The sequence below is a fragment of the Canis lupus genome, chromosome 17, assembly GCF_048164855.1.
Source record: "Canis lupus baileyi chromosome 17, mCanLup2.hap1, whole genome shotgun sequence".
NCBI classification, from domain to species: Eukaryota; Metazoa; Chordata; class Mammalia; order Carnivora; family Canidae; genus Canis; species Canis lupus.
The window spans coordinates 54,095,788-54,117,790 of record NC_132854.1 but is presented as its reverse complement, the minus strand read 5'-3'; the positions used below and the strand labels follow the sequence as shown (position 1 = coordinate 54,117,790).

Sequence of the window (22,003 nt, the reverse complement as noted above, 5' to 3'; positions counted from 1 at the left end):
TCCCTTACTTTACATGCGAGACATTAGTATGTCCTATTGATTCTCTCCTCAAAGACACCTCAAGTCCACCTGCTTCTCTTTCTCCAGTCAGAAGGCACCACCTCATTTTGCAGAGGGTGGGGGTATGTTTAGGAGACTGTCTGAAATGGCTACTTTATCTTCCATCCCACTTCCACTCTTGCCTTCTCTAATCAATAGCTGCCCAAGTAAACTATTTAAAATATAAACCAGACCATGTTGTCCTATATACTGGGAAAGACATTTCTAACATAGTCCATAACCATAAAGCTCTACAGGATCTCACTATGACCCCACCACTAGTCACCCCTTCTTCCCATAGTGGCCTGCTTTCCATCCCTTGAACTCACTGAGCCCCTCACCCTCCTCAGAGCCTTCCAAGTACTTTCCCAAGCCACATATCTTGAGCTTTGTTTCTTCCGAAGGAGTCATATTAGGAGGCTGTGGGTACATTCTTCTGACACTGCCATCACTTGAAACCTTTTTTGAGTTCCTCTGAAGCAGCATTCAAGACCCTGCATCATAGTTTTTTGGGAGAAAATCTTCAGTGGAAAAATATTTAGTCATATTTAGTTTGGTTTTAGAACGTTATAGTCTTCAAAGCACTTGTACAAGTCTTCTCATTTAAAATTTATTTAATTCTCATAAGACCCATGTTTGAAGTTGATACTGAGGTTCAGAGAAGCTAAGTAGATGGTAGGGTAGCAGACTTAGATTTAAATATATTAGCACTAGTGTTAATTGTAAACAGCCATAATTCTCTAATTAAAGGACAAAGGTTATCAGATTGAATAAGGCCCAACTTAATGCTACTTCCAAGAAATATATCAATATATAAAAATGTAGGATCCCTGGGTGGCTCAGCGGTTTGGCCCCTGCCTTCGGCCCAGGGTGTGATCCTGGAGTCCTAAGATCGAGTCCCACATCGGGCTCCCTGCATGGAACCTGCTTCTCCCTCTGCCTGTGTCTCTGCCTCTCTCTGTGTGTCTCTCATGAATAAATAAATAAAATCTTAAAAAAAAAAAAAAAAGAATGTAAAGGATTGGAAATAAAGAGGTAAAAAAAAAAAAAACGAAAAAAAAACATAAGATGCAAATCCCAATGTCTCTACTTGTACCCCCCACCCCCCCATAAAAGCAATGGGCTATGTTAATACTAAGGAGACTTTTTCTATCAAAAAACATTACCAGATATGATAAGGATATTTTACAGTGGTAAAAATTAATTCACCTGGAAGTTATAATAATCCTCAAATTTTAGATACTTAATCATGTGACCCAATTTTTAAAAATTGACAAAACTAAGAGAAGAAATAGAATAATTCATAAATAGTAAGATATTATGATATATCTCTTTCAGTAAATTGAGAGAACAAAGAGTAAGCATTTATAAGGCTTAACCTGTAAGATGACAAACTTTACTTATGGACACATAGAAAACAACACAAAGCAAGCACAGAAAACCATTTTTGCCTAGTATGTAAGAAACATTAAAAACAAACAAACAAAAAAACCCTGACCAGATAATGGATCAAAAAGCAAGTCTCAAAATATTTGAAAGGATTAAAATTTTACAAAGGATTAAAAGTTGATCACTATTCATTTAAGCCACAAATCAGCAACAGTAATCTTGAGAATAGTAAAATCTTGATTATTCTTATATTTATTTTTTTAAAAGATTATATTTATTTATCTATGAGAGACACAGAGAGAGAGGCAGAGACATAGGCAGAGGGAGAAGCAGCCTTCTCACAAGGAGCCTGATGTGGGACTTGATCCCGGACCCCGGGATCACGCCCTGAGCCAAAGGCAGATGCTCAACCACTGAGCCACCAGGCGTCCCTTGAATATTCTTATATTTAAAAATTAAGAATTATTCTTCTAGATTGATAAAGGATCAAAAAAGAAATCACAGTTGCAATTAGAAAATAATTTTGCCTGGGGATCCCTGGGTGGCGCAGCGGTTTAGCTCCTGCCTTTGGCCCAGGGCGCAATCCTGGAGACCTGGGATCGAATCCCACATCGGGCTCCCGGTGCATGGAGCCTGCTTCTCCCTCTGCCTGTGTCTCTGCCTCTCTCTCTCTCTGTGACTATCATACATAAATAAATAAAAAATTAAAAAAAAATAATTTTGCCTGAATGCTAATGTAATTTTGACATTTCAAAATGTATAAGATGCACCTAAAGTCTTATTTGAGGGAAATTTATAGCCTTAAATGCATTTAAAACTGAAAATTAATGAACTGAACATCCATCTCAAAAAGTTACAAAAAGGAAGGAAAAATACACTGAAAGAAAGTAGAAGGAAGAAAAAAGGAGAAGAGCAGAAAATAATGAAAATTTAAAAACAAAAAACAAATGCATAGCAGAGACTGTCATCAAAGCTGAAATTTTGTTCATTGAAAAATCAACTAAAGTTGGCAAGCTTGGGACACCTGCGTGGCTCAGTGGTTGAGCATCTGACTTTGGCTCAGGTCATGATCCCTGGGTCCTGGGATCGAGTCCCACATCGGGCTCCCCGAGTGGAGTGCTTCTCCCTCTGCCTCTCTCTCTCTTTCTCTCTCTGTGTCTTTCATGAATAAATAAAATCTTTTTAAAAAAATAAAGTAAAATAAAATAGGCAAGCTCAAACAAGAAAAAAAATTTTAAATAACCAGGCAATGGGAATGATAAAATGTGGTATTGTTATAGTTCCTCACGGACATTGAAAATATAGTAAGGGGATATTATCAACAACTTTAATAAGTATAAAAGTTCTGAAGAAAATAGTATCAAGTTGTCAATATATTAAAAAGAATAATACATGAGCAAATTGATTTTAAAGATTTTATTTTATTTATTTGAGAGAGAGCACAAGTGCAGGGAGGCTGAGCAGCAGTGGGGAAGACAGAAGGACAAGCAGACTTTGCACCAAGTGGGGAGCACAGGCCCCATGCAGGACTCAATCCCATGACCCTGAGATCATGACCTGAGCCGAAAACCAAGAGTCGGATGCTTAACTGACTGAGCCACCCAGGGGCCCCTACATGAGCAAATTGATTTTAAACCAGATTCAAGATTGCTTTAATGTAATTATCCACACTAATTATATAAAAAGAGAAAAATCATATGATTATCTTATACTGATACAGCATTTACTAAAATTTGACATTAGTTCATGGTAATAATTCTTAGTATGCCAGGAAGAGAAGAAAGTTTTCTTAATCCAAAAAGAGTATCTGCCCCCAAATCACAGTATAGTTTATGTATGTGTACCCCAAATCTACAATTAAAAGCCTGTGTCCTATCAAGGGTCATTCTGGCCTCATTCTGACTTGTGCTGTGCCATTCTAAACATTTAGTTGCTCACCTTCTCTACAGTTCTGTCAAAAAAATTTTTTGATGAAATAAAGGAACAATGATGAAAATACCTTATTTATTTCTGAAACCATAAAGGATGCTTTTAAAGATGGTAAAATTAGATTAAGCATATCTATAGGATTTCAAGTTAGGCATCCTCTTAAGCAAGAGAATACTAGTATCAACAGGAATATAGAATTAGCAGAACGGGCCAGGTCCAGAAGACAGGTCACGGTCAAGCCCTAGGACACACAGAGAGAAATCAGCTAATAAAAAAAAAAAAAAAAAAGAAAGAAAGAAATCAGCTAATGCTGAGAGGACGGGGAGCAGTCCTGGACCCCCAGAGGCTGAGTCCAGAGCTCAGGAAATACAAGTTCACTTAGAGACAGGGCTATTGTATGATTCAGGGACAGAGGCTAAGTCAGTTCTTCTAGTCCTTGGGGAACAAACAGTAATAAACCAGGAAATGTTCTTGTCTGCAGTGTATCATCATGAGGAGTTAGAGCAAACATTGATTCTCAGCAGTTTCCTCCACCTGGTTCAATACTTTGGGATATCGTGTCTCATATCCCAGGGACATTTATAATTTAACTTGTGTGCATATCGTAGTCCCCACTGAAATATTCTGGTGCAGTTGTCCTATTTCACAGAAACACTGTGGACAACTGTATAGAAAACAAAGTAGCCGCTATTGCAGTCATTGTTACTACTTCTGCACGTTTCCTGTGTTTCCTAGGCTGCCCCATCCTGGGAATAAAAACATAGCACAGGGATCCCTGGGTGGCGCAGCGGTTTGGCGCCTGCCATTGACCCAGGGCGCGATCCTGGAGACCCGGGATCGAGTCCCACATCGGGTTCCTGGTGCATGGAGCCTGCTTCTCCCTCTGCCTGTGTCTCTGCCTCTCTCTCTCTCTGTGACTATCATAAATAAATAAAAAAAAATTAAAAAAAAAACATAGCACAGTGAAAGTTATGCAATAGCATTTCTTTGGCTCCAACTAGCTCTCTCCCAAGATCCCTCCCAAAAAGCTTTGGAGCCTCAGTGAGTATCTCACATGTGTGTGTGAGGGAGTCCTCTTGATTACTGTGCATCACCAGCAAGTTGATTGTCCCTCCATCCTGGAGGAAGTTTCCAGTCACTGACTTCACATGTGGTCCCTATGTCATGGGTAACTGAGAGTCCTACTTACACCCATCCAAGGGTGACTGAGCCTCATGTCTAGGGTATACAGGTATCCCTCACTTTTCCTAAGCTCCCGTTATACCACTTAACTTTTAGGAATCAGCTACATTAGTCCCTGTTTTCATTAACTGAAAAAAAAAATCCAAAAGAGGATTTCTGCCTTTACATAAAAAGGTGAAAAGTGAAAATAGCATTCAGCATTTGTTCTACAGCAAGTCCTTATAGGGGCAGCGCATACCCAAGCAGAGTGGCCCCCCGCCAAGCTCCTTGCCTGGGAACTGTGCTCAGCATCTCAGCATCAAGCTTTGAACTCGGCCTGTGAGCATCTGTGCTTTATCTTGATTTATTTTGTGCATATGTTAGCAAGATGTGCCCTAAAGTATCAGAGGAGCATTCGGGTCTAGGAATGCCTTAAAAATTTCCATATATATTAATGGTGAATGCTTCTTTGCTTTACACCATTTTGGTTCACGAAAGTTTTCATGGGAATTCTTTATTTTCGTACAGTGGGGGAATTAATATAGATTAATACTGGCATTTGTGTTAATTAGGTGCAGCCCAAGAGTAAGTGTCATAAATTGAGAAATGGTACTGGAATAATGCCACTAATATCTTCTAGTTCCCCTACTGAGATTTCAGGTAAACCACTCTTGTTTTTTAGTGTTAAATTTATTACAATTTCTCTACCTGGAACCCCTGTGTGTTTGCTGGATCAGTCTCTCCATATTTAAAGAGTAGACATTTTGTGGTTCTCAGCATCACTTCTTTTTTTCTTGTATCATGGCTCCTTGTCCTGGAATAAAATTGTCTCCTTGTTACTTCCTTCCCTTCCGTCTTTATCCTAGGAGGCTCCTAGGAGCCAGGAGGTCCCTCATGTAGGTTAGTTCAAAGAGAATCCACCTCTCAGTCCTCCAGAGATAACAGATACACCTGACTCCGAGGACACATAAGGCATCAGTTCAGACAGGGGACATAAATAAGTATACTCCTAGGACTGCCCCCAACAAAAGAAAGAACACCTCAGTGCTTTTTACAGTTAGATCTTAAAAAAACATTCCTTCCTGAACGTATAAGATTGTGAGTGACCAGAATAATAGATTTATGAAAGGTAATGATATATTTTGAAAGAGGAAGCCTGTCATGCAGACACTTCTCTGCCTCCTTTATCATTCTGGTTTGGAATATGTATTTTTCTTAAAGAAGGGTTTATAGAGTTGGAACCATGGAATTTTTTTTTTTAAGTGGAACTCCATGCTTTCTAATAGTCCACAAACTAGCCATCTTCTATCTTCTTACGGTTTGAAGCCTTTCAGCAAAATAGAGGATTTTAGTATTATATGCAAGTAAACCAGCAATAAATTTCTTCAAAGGAAATAGTGTAAATGTTTTTATGCTAGAAAACCAAATTTCTGAAATGCAAGGCTAGTTGCCTATCTCATTAAGAAACATGAGTGCAAACAAATTTTGTGAAAAAATTATAGAAAGCAATTGGCTAAAGAGTGATTACAGAGGTTAATCTGTGTGCTAATTGGTGTGTTTAGGACGTACCCCCAAACCAGATTCACCAATCATTTCTAGTGTAAGTAAATGATACAGCATTGTAGCAATTAAAATATGATTCATTTTCCCACAGTGTTTCTATATTAACTTAAAAATAATCATTTGGTTTTAATCCAAATCAACAAAAAATATACAGCATCTAAATGGAGCTTTTACATTTCAAGTAATTTTCCTGCTGCTGAATGTGTAGAAGGTGCAAGAGCTTAAAGGATATTCTCGTAAGGCACATGCCCTCCTTACAACCCCCATATATTTATGCTACAGGTCGTTATTCTAGAGAATGTGACACTGCAGTCATTTGTACAGTTACAAATTATAATGTGCATGTGCAAATTATAACCTTCTTGCACAGAGCAAAGATCAGAGCTGTATCAGGTGATAAAAGAGGGATAAGTAAAAGTCACTTGTTACAATAAGGAAAATAAATTAATATGAAGTTTTTAACCAGGGGAATTTTTTTCCTTAAAAGATGTTCATTTCCGTTAAGAGTTTCTGGCTGACTCATGCCAAAAACGCCACAGGAAGCAGGTAGACTGACGGTATGTGCTGACCCCGTGCTCCTCATGGACTGAAACGTTGACCCTTGAATTTTGAACATGGTGACACTGTCCACTCTTCCGTTTTCTGAGGCCCATTGGAGGCCATTCCATTTGCATGCTACTTGCTCTTTGTTGTGACCATAACTTTTCACCTCAAAACACCTGAGGTCCCAAAGTCAGAGAATCTGGGGTTCTGATGGGCGGGAGAGGTAGCAGAGAAGCAGAGCATGAGAGGTCCTAGTGAGAACAAGCATGGCTTCTCCTGGTGCTAGTGGACAATGAAAAGATGTGTCTCACTGAGCAGTCAAGGGGTGCACAGAAGTGCCTCTTGCTTGGGGACAATTCTTTAGAATTTCGGAACTTTGAGATATGTCTTTTGATTGCGTTTTTGCTTAGCTGGGTGTGTCTACGGTCTTATTGATAAATTCCAAGTCTTTATTCATTTATATATTTTCAGATCCAAACATATTACCAGGCACCTAGTAGTTACTGTTTGATGATGATGATGATAGCAGCAGCTAACATTTATCACTAAGCATTTTTTGTGTGTTATCTAATGCAATCTTCACAACAGTTGTGTGGAGGCATTATTTTTTTAACGTTCACATATCAAGTACAGAGCTTAAGCTCCTTGTTCAAGGTCACAAAGCTAATAAGTGTTAGACCGAGGGATCGGATATCTCTAATAATGAAAATGGTACAAAAGTGCAAATAGTTGAATGAACTATTGAGTAATAAAAGCAAGGTTCCCATTTATATCCATGGACCCCAAAGCTGTGTGTTTGGCATTAGACCAGGACAGAGTTTCTTAACCCATCAACATCTGGGGTTATAATATTTTGTTATGGGGGCTATCCTTTGTATTTGAAGATGCTTTGCAACAGCCCTAACTTCTACCCACTAGATGCCAGTGGCACCCCCCACTGAAGTTGTAATAACCAAAATTGTGTCTAGAGGGCAAAACTGTTGCCAGTTTAGAAACGCTGGCCCTCGAAGGGCACCATAGGCTTCGACTGGAGAAGCACCAATTCCTGCTGTGGTCATCTGGGAATATAATGACAGCATCACCTTTAGTATCCATTCATTAGATGATCTACCTTAGGTACATTTACCATCCTCTGTGATGACACCACTATTTTCACTCTCTAGGGCTTAGGGGATGGGGTAGGGAACAGTTTTTTTGATTTTTGGGTTTTTTTCTTGTTATAGAAGATGAGAGAAGGCAAAAACATTATCCCAGGAAAATGACAAGAATGTCTCAAAAAAATTACTTTCTAATCCTGGGGGAGGAAAAGGGAGTAAGGCCATGGACTAAGGGGTCATACTGGTGCCAAGAGAGTAACCCCTTGGTTGAAGCAACACCAGGCTGAGTTTTGAGAACACAAGCCTGTGTCCTAGCCCAATAGGAGGTGGAAAGAGGGTTCAGTGGTTGGTTATCTACCACGTTCCTTGGTTTCTTTAGAATCTCCCTTTATTGAGGACCCAAGGTCTGTGATTGAGTCATAAAATAGAAAGGGTATGTTGGACAGGAGGGTATGTTTTAACTTAAAATAGGAAAAGCCAGTGCAGATTTTTGGAGACAAAATGCAGCTTAAGCATTTGAAAATCACGGATACAGATTCCCACATTCATTCTGCACTAAAATACAGGCTCTGCACCCGAGTGTTCACACTTTGAGAATCTTATGTGGCTCTACTGTCATTCCATTCTACTCGTTAGCATTCTAGCACGGAGACCTGACCACTTAAAACAGATACTCGAGAGGCTCTCTGACAATGAAAATTCCTTAGTATGGTGGAACATGTTTCAGGGAGTATAGTCTGGTTTAAAGTTATTTAGGTAAGTCCCCCAGAGACCGTTCGAGTTTAATGAGGCTAACTCTCTCTATATTTAATTCATTAAAAAAGTAATATTAATACATGAGAGAGTGGCATTTTATGGAATTTTTGTGCTTTAGGACCGGGCAGACTGTGTTGTTGTTGTTTTTAATCCTAGGTTAATTTTAAAAATCAGTTCCATTAGTGTAGATAATCCTGATTTAAGAAAATCCAGATTTACGAAATAAACTGGTCCATGAGTTCTTACTAATATAAATATGTTCTTAACGTAAAAAAATGGTAGGGGGAGGCTGATTAAATAATACTTCTAATTCATTTAGGGCTGTGCAGATCTCCAGTGATTTGACGGAGAGGCAATGAGAATGGGAAGGGCGGGGGGGAAACCCTAAGAAAACCCTAAGATGGTCAGGATCCAACCTGATTGAGCCTTGCTCAATCATTTACTCAATCATTTACTTATATACTTACTTACCCAGGAGATCTTTTACTGGGCCCTTTAGAATTTACATAGTTGTGTTTCTTTCAAGAATTGTATATCCTGGAGTTAAATAAATTAAGGCATGTCCTTTTAAAAGACCACTATACTTTTGGTAAAAGTCCTGTTATAAAACAGCATTTCCCTAACTTTTTAATCTTAAGACTTCTTAAAACTTACTGAAGTTTCCAAATAACTTCCATTCATGTGGTTTATATCTATCAATATTTACTGTATTAGAAATTATGTAGAAAACTTTAATATGTTTAGGTATCTATCCACTTAAAAGCAGCAAACACATTGCCTGTTAACATAAATAACACACTTTTTGGAAAATGTATTTATCAAAACAAAAAATATTAGTGAGAAGCTTAGTGTTCTTTTACATTTTTGCAAATCTCTTTAATGTCTTGATTGGTTTAAGAGAAGACATATGGATTCTGATACCTGCTTCACTTTTCCGTTGGTTTTGATATGTTTCAGTTGAAGAATAAAAAGAATCCAGATCCACAAATATATATGTCTCTATAAAGAAGGGACTATTGAAATAGCATTTTGGGGATAATCGTGGATATTATTCTTTGATAGTGCTATCATTCTTTAATAGTGATAGAACTCAAAAACTACCATGGTTCTTTTTAAGGCTGTAGCATTTTTACCCACCATTGCTTTTGACTCATCAGTGCAAATGTCAACATGGCAAAAAAAACAAAAAGGCAAATAACGTTTTAATATTATTATGAAAATAGATTTGACCTCCAAGATCCAAAGAAAGGATCTCAGGGACACCTAGAAGTCTGAAGTCTGTACTTTGAGAATCACTGTTATGGAAGGCCATTTTTAAATGCCAAAAAAAGTCCACAGTGTATTGTTCAGTAATAAAGGGACAGAGGTATTCCATTTTTTAAATAAAATCACAGTCCATAGAAAAACTTGAAAGTGTATATCAAACTGTTAAACGCTAATAATATCTCAGGATAGAAGAATTATGTGTAATTCATTTTTTTCTTAGTTTCATAGCATCTCCTACAGAAAATATTTTATAAGGGAACAATGTTATTTATTCAGTCTTTGACATAATAGAAATCAAATGTTTTGAAAATTTAAACAAACTACAAAGCTTCGTATAGCCCCATTACCCTAAAAATACTGTTTTTAAAAATTTTAATGTGGTATAAGAACACTTACCATAGATCTGTCCTCTCGTTTTTAAACACATAATACAGCTTCTAGACTATAGACACAATATTGTACAACAGATCTCTAGACTTATTTATTTTTACTTCTTGTTCCTTTTTTATTCATTTGTATTTATATTTTAAATAGTGTTTTTCATTTTTCCACTTATTACTGTATATGACCAAGAAGCTTTCATTATAATTATGTATAAAATATTAGCATTCTAATTACTGGTACAAATTTTGGCTCATATGGAGATGAACTGGCTAATCTCAATGGTATCCAATGATATTAGTTAATGTAATTTCTTTCTAAAAGAAAGTAACGGTGATTTTTCATTAACAAGGTTTAAAGAAATATAATCATTACATTAATACTCTAATCATTTTAGATCCTAAATTATGGTAATTTGATTTTAATGATTTAGCAAGCTTCTGTTTGCTCTTTAAAGATTTAAAAATAGCCAAAGATACTTTAATTTAGGCAGTTTTATTTAATGTTATTGTTGCTATAACTATACTCTTTTGACTTTCAATCATTCTCAACCTGGTTTATTCCACATGCAACTTAGGACTAATATGGAAAGACGATTATTTTTAAATTCTGCTGTTGTATTATGTCTAAATAGGAGAGATTTCTTCTGGTTGACATTCAGCTACAACCACTTTCTAAGCCATATAATTTTCATTTCTTAGCATCTCTTGGATGATGAGCTCTAGATGAGGGCACTTTAACACAGGTAGATTCTGCAGGGTCACTCCCAGGTGACTTCCTATCAGAAGTAATAAGTAAGAAATAATTGAATGGCAGTATCTTTCCTTTGTTCAGCTTTAGTTCTTTTGGAGAAATTTTACTCTTTCTGTCTATCACAAAGTAAATCCTCCAGACATCTTGTCTACTCTGATTATGTACTTTACTTCTTAACAATATCTATGTCAACCATGTTACCTCCATTGAAACAGATGATTTATGAAACCTGATAGGTATTGTTTGAAATGCTATGAACATAGGATGCTTTGTTTAGATATTTCCTGTCCGCTCCAGCATAGCTTTCACTCACATGCCGCGTGAAATATTAGATGAGTATTAAAACATACCATACACACAGGAGAGTCATCCCAGCTTTAATAACTGATTCAGAGGGGTCTTGAGTCAGAGGTATTCTTGGCATCAGACTATTCCAGGTTGGGCAGCTTAGTGTGATGGCTACATTGATTGTTTATTGTTTTAATAGTTGTATAAACAATTATTAGAATACTGACTTTTTAAATTGAGTGGGCACTGGAGATAGTCTACTTGGGATTAAACCTGGCTCCTCCACTTTGAATAGTATCATTTGGAAAAGTTAGCCACTTTCTGTCAGTATCTTTATTTGTAAAACAGAAATAACAGAATTTCTGTGAGGACTGAATGTGCTAATATATGTCAAATAAGACCAGCAGGAAATTTTTAGCATATATGAACTACTACTACTACTACTACTACAGTAGTAGTATAATTAGTAGTAGCAGTATAATTCTTAATGTGAGTTAGCACACAGTAATGTTAAGCAATGTTCCCAAATTTGTGTGTTAAGCATACTACTCTCAAATGCCATATTACAGTAACCATAGTTTGGGAGTCAAATTTTTCATATTCTAGCCTCATTAAAATCTGTTTCAAATGTGAGCCAACATGATCCTATGTAGGCTTAAAACTAAGGGAATGGAAATGGGAAGAATCAGAAAACAAGAAAGAGATACTGGTACATGTGTGATTTCCCAAATTAGAAGAATCAATGGGGCAGCTGACTATAGAATGAAAATACTGAATGCCAGAATGGTGATTTAGGAACCTCAGGCAGTCCTCCCAAAATACAAAGCAACAAGAGGGAAGGATGAAAACATGAGAGAAAAGTGGGGCATGGAAAATCAATCTAAGAGGTCAAACATTTATTGACTAAGAGTTCTAGATGGGAACAGAGAAAGTAGATACGAAAATATTCAAAGAAATTATCAAAGAAATAACAGAAGATAATTCTCTAAGTTGAAGATAGACTTGTGTTTTGAGATTAGATGGCTTGGCAGATTCCCAGCACAATGAAAGAAAAGTAACATGTAGCTAGGTGCATTTTGATGAAATTTCAGAATTCCTCAGATAAAAAAAAAATTGTTTCAAAAAAAAAAAAAAAGACAACCTAAGAAAGAACATTATGTTAGCAGGCTCATAACAATTTTAGAGTTCAATATTAAAATAACAATGAAGAAATTTTTATCCAAGAGAATGATAATTAATATTCAGTATTGGTGAATATGGGAAATAGGTATTCTCGTGTATGTACTTTAGGTGAAATTATATTAATTTCATGCAGTCATTTTGGAGGATAGTTTGACAGCATATATTGTTATTTAAAATACACATTCCATAGGTGCCTTGGTGTCTCAGTGGGTTAAGTATCTACCTTCAACTCAGGTCCTGATCCCAGGGTCCTGGGATCAAGCCCCCACATTGGGCTCCCCACCCAGTCAGGAGTCTGCTTCTCCCTCTTTCTCTGCCCCTCGCTTAAATAAATAAATAAAATCTTTAAAAAAATACACATTCCATTTGATCCAACTGTTCTAGGTATAGGTATCTGTAGTAAGACAATAGTCCTATTATAGTATAGAAAGGTTGTGTACTAGGGTGTATATTGTGTAAAGGGTAGGCCTGGGCAGAGAACACCATCTCATCATTATGTCATCATCTCTTGTACCATGTGCATGACTTGAATAATTATGTTAAATGCCCCAGAATTCAAAAGAAGAGTGACTCCTGAAGTCATCAATCAAAAGAAGATTAAGCCCAATCTATTTCTGTAGGAAACAAACTCATGTGATCAGTAGAGAAAGAGCTGAGTTGAATCTTCCTTTTCCAAATTCAGGTAAATCAAGACATTGTGTTTTGAGCTGAAATCAAGCTTAGAAAGTTTCAACCCCAAAGGAAACCCTTTTGGAAAATTATAACAGAGTGAAAATTGGATTATAATGGTAGTCTATCTACTCTATAATTTTATGGTTTTCCAAACAGTGTATCATCTCACTTTGCATTGTGTTTACTTAATTAGATGTTTGAAATATGGAAAACAATATTTAGAAGAAAGCGGAAACATAGACTTAATGAGACGCAGACAGTATAAACAGAAAAGATAAATTCAGGTGTCTTTATATTTTAATCATACAAATAATAATTCTGGTGTGGAAAGCTAGCTAGCTCTCTTATTGCTTTCTATCACTCATACTCTTTATCACATACGTAGTATCAGTTTTTTCTTCTTGCAAGATGCATCAGGCTGCATTCAATAACAGAAGATGAAACAAAAAATATATTATTCTTATATTTCTCCTCAGCTGGGCTGAAATTAGCCATGTAATAAACTCTTCTTGTATAAATGGGTTTAGAGATGTGAGTCCCAAAATCAATATAAAAAAAAATACAGAGTAAGTACTCCTTTCCTTAAGTAGCATATGGTAGAATTTTTAAAGGAGACAAAGCCCATAACCGGGGCCTTATGGGGAGAAACATGGAATTGAATGTAGAATAGTTTAGTGGACATGAAGTGGTAAGAATTGCCTGTGGTATTATGACATCATGGCTGTGAAGCACACAACATGAAACCTGGTACATAATACCCAACAAATCCTGGCTAATGGACTTAAATACTTAATTTATTTCACAGACTGCTATTGAGTGTCTATAGGTATCTGGCACTATGTGAGGCACTTGTGTGGGGGTCTTTGCGAGGGGAAAGGAACCAAGGTTGAGGGAGGCTATCTTGCTGTACCATTTACTGAGGGCAATAACTATCAAGTGAAGAAGAAGGTAAAGTAAGGTGAACTCTAACTGGATAATTTTCCATGTTAGGACTTTGAGCTGGTAACCCTGAACTATGGTACCTTTTAATTTAGTGTAGGTAGGGAGGTGGAAAGAAATTGTATATTAATATAGACTTATTTTAGACTACAAAAGAACTTTAAATCCAAAATGTTCTGCTAACCAAACTGCTTTTCTTCTTCTTGACCTTCTATTTCGAAGAACATTAAAATCTTATGTTTTTTTTTCAATATTGTAGAAAACTATGCCTTTCTATTATTACAGAGCATGAAAAGCTCATTTGAAAACTTTTGTGTTTTTTTTTATTATTTTGCATCCTGGTTTTTTAAAGACAGAATAAAGAATGAAAATAATGGGTAAGAAACAAAGGCTTTCAAGTGCAAGATGTGGAGGTTTTAATTAAAGGATGATGAAAAAGTGACTAGTCCTCCAAATCTTTAATAAAGCTAGTTAATTCTTCACTAATGCTATAGAAATTATGCTCTAGTGAGCTGGGAACATTTTATTCATAATCAGACAACATTATGTGCTTTTAATTAACAGTTGTACTTGCATTTGTTGGCCATTATTGAAAGAAAAGTGATACCAAATAGTATCTTATATTGTTTCATAATCATCTTCAAAAGTCTGCGTAGAGAATTGTTTGCTAAGAATTGCATGGGTCACCATTTCCTTTCTCTAGAAGGAGAGAACCACCCAAAATAAATTATGGATAGGTTAAGAGGACACCAAACAATTCAAGAAATTAAAAATATATATTATTTAGCAAGCCACTGAATGAGACAAAATATTTGTAAATCATACATCTGATAAGGGATTAATATCCACAATATACAAAGAACTCCTACAACTCCGACAACAACAAAAACCAAACAACCCAACTCCAAAAATGGGCAAAGGACTTTTCTCCAAAAAGATATACAGGGGATCCTGGATGGCACAGTTGATTAGGCATCTGACTCTTGGTTTCAGCTCAGGTCATGATCTCAGGGATGTGGGACTGAGCCCCCATGTTGTGCTCTGCCCTCAGCATGGAGTCTACCTGGGATTCTCCCTCTGCCTCTCCTTCTCTTCCCACTGCACTTACTCTCTTTCTATCAAATAAATAAATAAATCTTTAAAAAAAGATCCACAAATGGCCAACGGGTATATAAAAGATGTTTAGTATCACTATTCATGAGAGAAAAGCAAATAAAAATCAAAACCAAATGAGCTACCTCCTCACACCCCTTATGATGGCTACTATCCAAAAAACAAAATGGCAAGTATTGGTGAGGATGGGGAGAAATTGGAACACTTGTTCACTGCTGGTAGGAATATAAAATGATGCAGCTGCTATGGAAAACAGCATGGCAGATGCTCAAAAAAAGTAAAAATAGAATTACCATATGATCCAGCAATTCTACTTCTGGGTATGGATCCAAAAGAATTAAAAGCAGGGTCTCAAAGAGATATTTGTACACTCATGTTCACAGCAGCATTATTCACAATAGCCAAAAGGTGGAAGCAACCCAGTTGTCTATTGATGGGTGAATGGGTAAACAAAACATGGTCTATATATACAACGCAATATTATTCAGCTTTAAGAAGGAAGGAAGTTCTGACACATGCTACAAGGTAGATGAACCTTGAGGACATTTTGCTAAGTGAAACATGCCAGGCACAAAAAAAACAAATACTGCATGATTCCACTTATATGAGGTACCTCGTAGACAGCTTCATAGAAACACAAGGTAGAATGATGGTTTCCAGGGGCTAAAGGTGGGAGAAGTGAGGAGTTGTTCTTTAATAGCTACAAAGTTTCAGTTTTACAAACTGAGAAGAGTTTTGGAGATGGAAGATGGTGATGGTTGTACAACAGTGTGAATGTATTTAACACCACTGAACTGCACACTTAGAAAAGGTTAAGATGGTAGATTTTATATGTGCTTTACCACAATTAAAAATTTTTAGATGTATGTATATTGACATGAAGCGTGACAAGGTAGTTGATGAAATGAGGGCTTTAAGGACACAAATTTTTTCCTTCCTTCCTTTCTAATATTTATCAGACACATTCTAAGTGCCCTGTATTATTATTGACACTGGGATACTGGGTTAAAAATAAAGTTACAGTTCAGAACTCATATTGCTGAATAACTGAGGAGAGCGGAACCAGATAATAAGCATATCAACTAACACATATATAATTGAATTTCAGGTGGTAATGCTATGAAAAAAATAATGAATCAGAGCAAAGACAGAGAAATTTTAAATAGGGTGGTTAGCTAAGACCTGTCTGAAGAGATGACCTTTAAACAGAAACCTGAATGAGAAGAATGATACATCCATGCAGATACCTGGCGGGAGAGTATTCCAGGTAGAGGAACCAGCATGTACGAAGGCTGTGAAACTGGAATGTGCTTGATGTGCTTGAGCACAGCAAGGAATCCAGGAAGCTGGAGCAAAGTGAGCTGAGCAAAGGGCGGGGGGTGGGGGGGTGGCCATATTTCATGGTTATGACAGGACTCAGGCTGGACAGGACGGGAGGGAAGCAAATGTGTCTTGAATGAATCCAAAGACTTGGCATCAAAACCTCACTTGGGTTAATGTAGACTCTTCTGTCCAGCACGACGGGGACCCAGAGTGAAACACCTGTTGAAGGTGGGGAGCAAGAGGTTGGAGCCTGATTATTCAATAAGAGCGCTAGGCAAATGCACTTCCCAATAAAAGCTGCTAGGGAATGTGGGTGATTGGCAGGTGATGAGTTGTTTTTTTTTTTTAAGATTTTATTTATTTATTCATGAAAGAGAGAGAGAGAGAGAGAGAGAGGCAGAGACATAGGCAGGGGGAGAAGCAGGCTCCCAATGGGGAGTCTGATGCGGGACTCGATCCTGGAACCCCGGGAACAGGACCTGAGTCAAAGGCAAATGCTCAACTGCTGAGCAGGTGACGAGTTTTTAATGTATTTCCATGAAGGCTGTGGGGGTTAAGAACTTAAACCTGATCACAGATTTGTCATTATCAACACAATGAGTTAGAAAGAAGGCTTCTGGTTGACCTACGGAGTCTGAAGCCTGGGTCAATGTGAGGAAGGCAGCTGAGTGTCTCACATAGTTTCTAGAGATTGGTACTGTGGCTGTCACCATGGGGGATGGAAAGGAAGAGACAGATTCCTTAGGTACTATGAAGAAAGAAAGGAGGTACAATATTTGGTTAGAACCTCTGTGTTATGAATCGTAATGGGTTAAAAAAAAAAGTTGGGGTAGTATCTTTTGATTGACTATGTTTGTGGATCTGCCATGCCGCTTTGTTGCACACCTGCATCCCTTGTCAGGTGAATCTGGTGATTAAGTGGCTACATGTTCTGTGCTGATGATGGTCAAACCAACGGCATCGCTCGATGACTGGTGTTCCATGGTTAGGTTTACCTTCTCTGAAGGCAGAATGATACCTCAAAGGTCAGGTGGTTCTGTTATTGTCCAGCATGGGGGACCTCAGAGGCTTTCTGGAGGGTGGAGGGTATCTGAGAAGGGGGTGCTGAAGGGACAGGGGTTCCTGGTCACTTTTACTAGAGTAGCTCTCCGTTCCTCCAAAGATACCGCTGCCTTGAACGATATTGCTTGACAATAGCTTAGCTGCTAAGAAGGGGGTTAAAAAGTCCCCAGTCTGTTCACAATCCTTTGTCGGATGAGAGCACAGAATGTGAAAATAAGTGATTTGCCTTCTTCAAATATTCTCTCTATTCTCATCCTTTCCGGCTCTCGTTCCCCTTTTCTTATTCTCCTCTTTTCCACTGCTGCTGCAGATTCTCGAAGGAATTCTATCCTTGTAATCTTACCACCAGCCTCCATGGAGATGAGAGCAGATTTTGTCAACCATCATTTGAAAAGTAAGAACCCAGCGTCCCTGAGAACTCGACCTCATCCCTGAGAACCGCATCCAGGATAGGGTCAAGGGACTTGGGCTTTCTAACGTACCTCGCGTGATTCCGATGCAGGGAGTCCTGAGGCCACATTTTGAGAATAACCAAGCTCAATTTTTGTGTGTGTGAAGGAATAACCCTAGCAGTGGGTGGGTCAGGAATTGCTGAACTTTGTGGATAAAAGATAGACAGAGATCAAAATGACTCACCTAAGAATGCCCCGTTAACTGTGATGTGTTCGAGACCCAAATTCTACATTCTTTCTGTAAAACCACTGCTTCCCAAATTTAGGTCCACAAAAAAGTGACTTTCCATATTGGCTTTTTCTTCTGTGATCCTTAGTGGAATGGGAAAAATGTGGGATGGCTCTATGTTTTATCAAAAATTTCCATTTATTGAGATGCTGTCCTTCCAAAAGTCCTTATTCTTAAAATACCTCCTCTTTAAAATTTTCTTAATGTTTAAATAAAACATCCCTTCTTTTATGACATGATGGTAGTCATATGTAGTTTTTTTTATAGCACAAAATCCCCGAATCTGGATACCTCTGCACAATAAAGCCCAATGTGTCTACCGGAACAGAAAGCATGAGGCAAACAGTGGAACTGTGCTCTCCAAGCCCCCCGTGCCCTGTCCGGGATGCCTAGCAGGCTCTGCAGAGTACTAATTGAAAACAACTAATGTGGCAAAATGTGTTCCAGACACAGTGTTGTGAGACCTACATTCTAATCTTACCTCCATCACTAATTAGCTATGTGACTCTAGCAAATCACTTCATTTTTCTGGCCCTGTATCATCATCAAGGATTCTGTGTGCTTAAGGATGAATTTCTATTTTGAAATAAAGGAATTATTAAAAAGGATTAGGGGTATTTTCCTTCGTTATGAGTAATTCATCAGCTCTACCATGTTTGTATGAAACCACTAATACAATTTTTTATTAAGCCTAGTATACAGAAAACTCATTAAGCCAACACTGGCTTACCCAGAGAGATATTTAATTCAAAGCAATTGCTATTCCCTAGTAATCTAGATCTCTGTGGTTTAGTAGTGAAAATATTGAATTATCTGGATGTAGTTAATGCAAGACTCATTTTTTTTCAATTTCCCTATTTTTAGAGTTTTTCCTCATACGTCAGTGTATGTGTATGTCAATAAGCATCTATCTCTGTCTTACCAGAAGGTGAACCTATTTTGGGGCACCTGAGTGACTCAGTGGTTGAGCATCTGCCTTTGGGTCAGGTCGTGATCCCAGGTTCTGGGATGGAGTCCTGCATCGGGCTCCCCACAGGGAGCCTATCTCTGCCTCTATCTGTGTGTCTGCCTCTTATAAATAAATAAATAAAATCTGTTTTTAAAAAAAAAAAAAGAAGGTGGACCTATTTTGACATCCACAATTGTGCTCAAATCCTCTGGTCCACAAATCTTCAGATACTTAGGATTTGATACTATTCATGATTCTATACAAACCAGTCTTTTATGCTCTCATGAATACTTCAATCTCATATTAGCTTTAAAACTCAACTTTTCATTTGGGGCAGCTTTCCTGCCTTCGCAACATTTATGTTTTTCTCACATTCAACAAGCAGTGAGCCTACGCTATCTGCCAAATGGTGGGCAAGGCCTTGAGGACACCATCCCAGACTCCGGGAGCTCCTCACCTGATCCAGGAGTTAGGGTTACAAATGAATCATTACAATGCAGTATAAATGTGGCAGTGAAAAGTTTGTATCTTTAGTCTTTATACTCAAACTTCTATTCATGTTTGCTCCAAGCAGGGTTTTTTTTTTTTTTTAAAGATTTTATTTATGAGAAAAAGAGAGCGAGCACATGAGAGAGTGTGTGTGTGGGGAGCATCGGGAGAGGGAGAAGCAAACACCCTGCTGAGTAGGAAGCCCCACTTGGGGGCTCGATCCCAGGACTCTGGGACCATGACCTGAGCCAAAGGTGGATGCTTAAAACCAAATGAGCCATCCAGGCACCCCCAAGCAGTGGTTTTTTAGGGCAAAGCATCTTCTGGTGCAGGAAGCCCTGCTCCCTGTCCTTCCTTTTCAGGGGGGTGGGCACATAAGAGAGCTTTGTGGGCCTTGAGGACAAAGCACTATTTTGGAACCAAAGCACTTAACTTGTATGCAAGCGGGGAGGACTTAGGGAACCTTTACAGCCCTTTGTATGTGTTTGAGGGTAGTCACAGGTCTCCTGGGGAAGAGAAGTTGGGCAAAACTCCTGGTGGGAGCAGGAACACTGGCCCCAAATCAGTTATAAAGCTAAGTGAGATGAGCCTCTGGTGGCAGCATTTGGACAATCCTGATTGCTTTTCTCTACAAAACCTGTACAGTTCCACATGGCATGCATCATCTCATTGGGTTGTACCCAGGTGTGTCTTCTAAGAGTGGAAATCTCATTGTCCTAAAATCGATGCTAAATGTTTTATTATTCAATTGGTCATGTCACTAAAACACTAGTTTATCGATTGGTGTCTTTCATAATGTACCTATAAAATATGGAATTTAATTGTTCTCTTACAGAAAAAAAGCCTGTTTCCAGGCAGTTTACCTGTACCAGTCAGTGTACTTCCTATAAAAGGTCTAGGCAAAACTCAAATTATGTTTACTTTTCCACATTGCTCCAAAGAGTGGGCCAGGGCATGCTCTTCTGGGGTTTGTTTGGAAGATAGTGAATTGTTTTCATGTGTCCCCATGTTAAGGAAATCTTCTCTGGCAAAGCGTACATATATTACCAAATTCCTAGAAGTTTATACACAAGAGTTTCCTTCCCTCCTTCCCATTCTAATCAGTGAGCTACTATTCCTATAGTTGGGGGTCAGTGAGGAGCCACAGAGTGAATGAGTAAGCTCTTCTGTAGGAGACCCACCTTTTCTCCACATCTGCCAGCCTGGGTGATTGCAGAGAGCCAAATCATCTGAGCAATCATGTTTTTCTACAGCGAGATATTTGACATCAAATTCTGTTTTTAAAAATAGCATCTGGTAGGTATAATTATCGCCTTATTGCTAATCCCTGTACACACTACCTTCCTCCCCATTTCCTTTCCTACATCATCCACTAAGCGTGTCAAAGTGCTTGGCTCCTGTTCTCTTGTAAGCCAAGGACCTGAGAGGTTTGGGACCCAAGGTGAGGTGGTGCCCTAACTCCACTGCATATTAGCTCTGTGACCTTGGACAATATTACTCTTCTAGCCTCACTTCCTTCATCTGTTAAAATGAAGATAGTCAAATCTATTACAGGGTTGTAGAAATTAAATAAGGTAACCAGTATGTTGCTCTCCCCTCCCTTTCTCTCACCTAGTATGATTATAAATGAGAGAAAGGAAATGGCTGCGCTCTTTCTAAGGTGTAGTGAGTAGGTGCAGCCCTTATATTTCAATTCCTTGAATTAATATGACATTTTTTTTAAATAGGAAAGATCTTCTGTTTGATTTAGAAATGATGTGAAAACCTTATACAGATAATGAGGGGGAAAAATGTAAGTTTCTGTGTTGGAGAAAGTCACTTAATTTTGATTAAAGTCTGGATACTATGCTAATATATTATAATGTGTCTATGCAAAAAATTGTGGTAGTTTAGAATTCTTACACTAGATCTTTAAAACTGAGTCTCTAAAGAATGAGTATATGCAGTTACACATGGTCAGAGATTATCTTTGGGAAAACATGAAGCTCCGCCACGTTATACAGCTGTGGCCTTCACCTTTAAATGTGGCCCATTGTCATTTTTCATCTTCTAAGGTGTTTGCTAAAACAGTTGGCCATTTGGGGCTCATCTGTGGTGATTCTCGCCACTCTTCTTTCACCAGGTCAGTTTTTTCTTTCTTTCTTTTTTTTTTTTATCCACAAAAATGCCACACAGGAAAGTTTTCAGCAGCTTAAAATATTTATTACCTGTCTTAGTTTAAGTAAATTCTTGTTTTGTTCTGTTTGTTTCATTTTGTTTTTTTATCCCAATGTCTAAAGGGGAAATGAAAGAATTGCCTTTAAACAGTGACAGTTGGTGCCCAGGGTGAACCTGCTGCCATGATTCCGTGGATCCTGACACAGAGCCTGCCCCTGGCCTCTTCCTGACCACAGAACATCCTGCTTGCTATCACTTCCTTAACCTACAA

At 38.0% G+C, this 22,003-nt stretch overlaps 1 protein-coding gene across 8 annotated transcripts in view; it reads left to right on the top strand.

Annotated features, from left to right (window-relative positions):
• Window positions 1-22,003, top strand: part of ENOX1 (ecto-NOX disulfide-thiol exchanger 1) — a 548,612-nt gene that overhangs the window by 226,569 nt on the left and 300,040 nt on the right. The window contains exon 1 of one of the 8 annotated variants that reach the window (XM_072782964.1): window positions 8,358-8,477. The exons of the other annotated variants lie outside the window; for them this stretch is intronic. The gene's annotated coding sequence lies outside the window, so the exon portion shown is untranslated. Of the gene's footprint in view, window positions 1-8,357; window positions 8,478-22,003 lie in introns of those variants that run through there. 8 annotated transcript variants of the gene reach the window in all.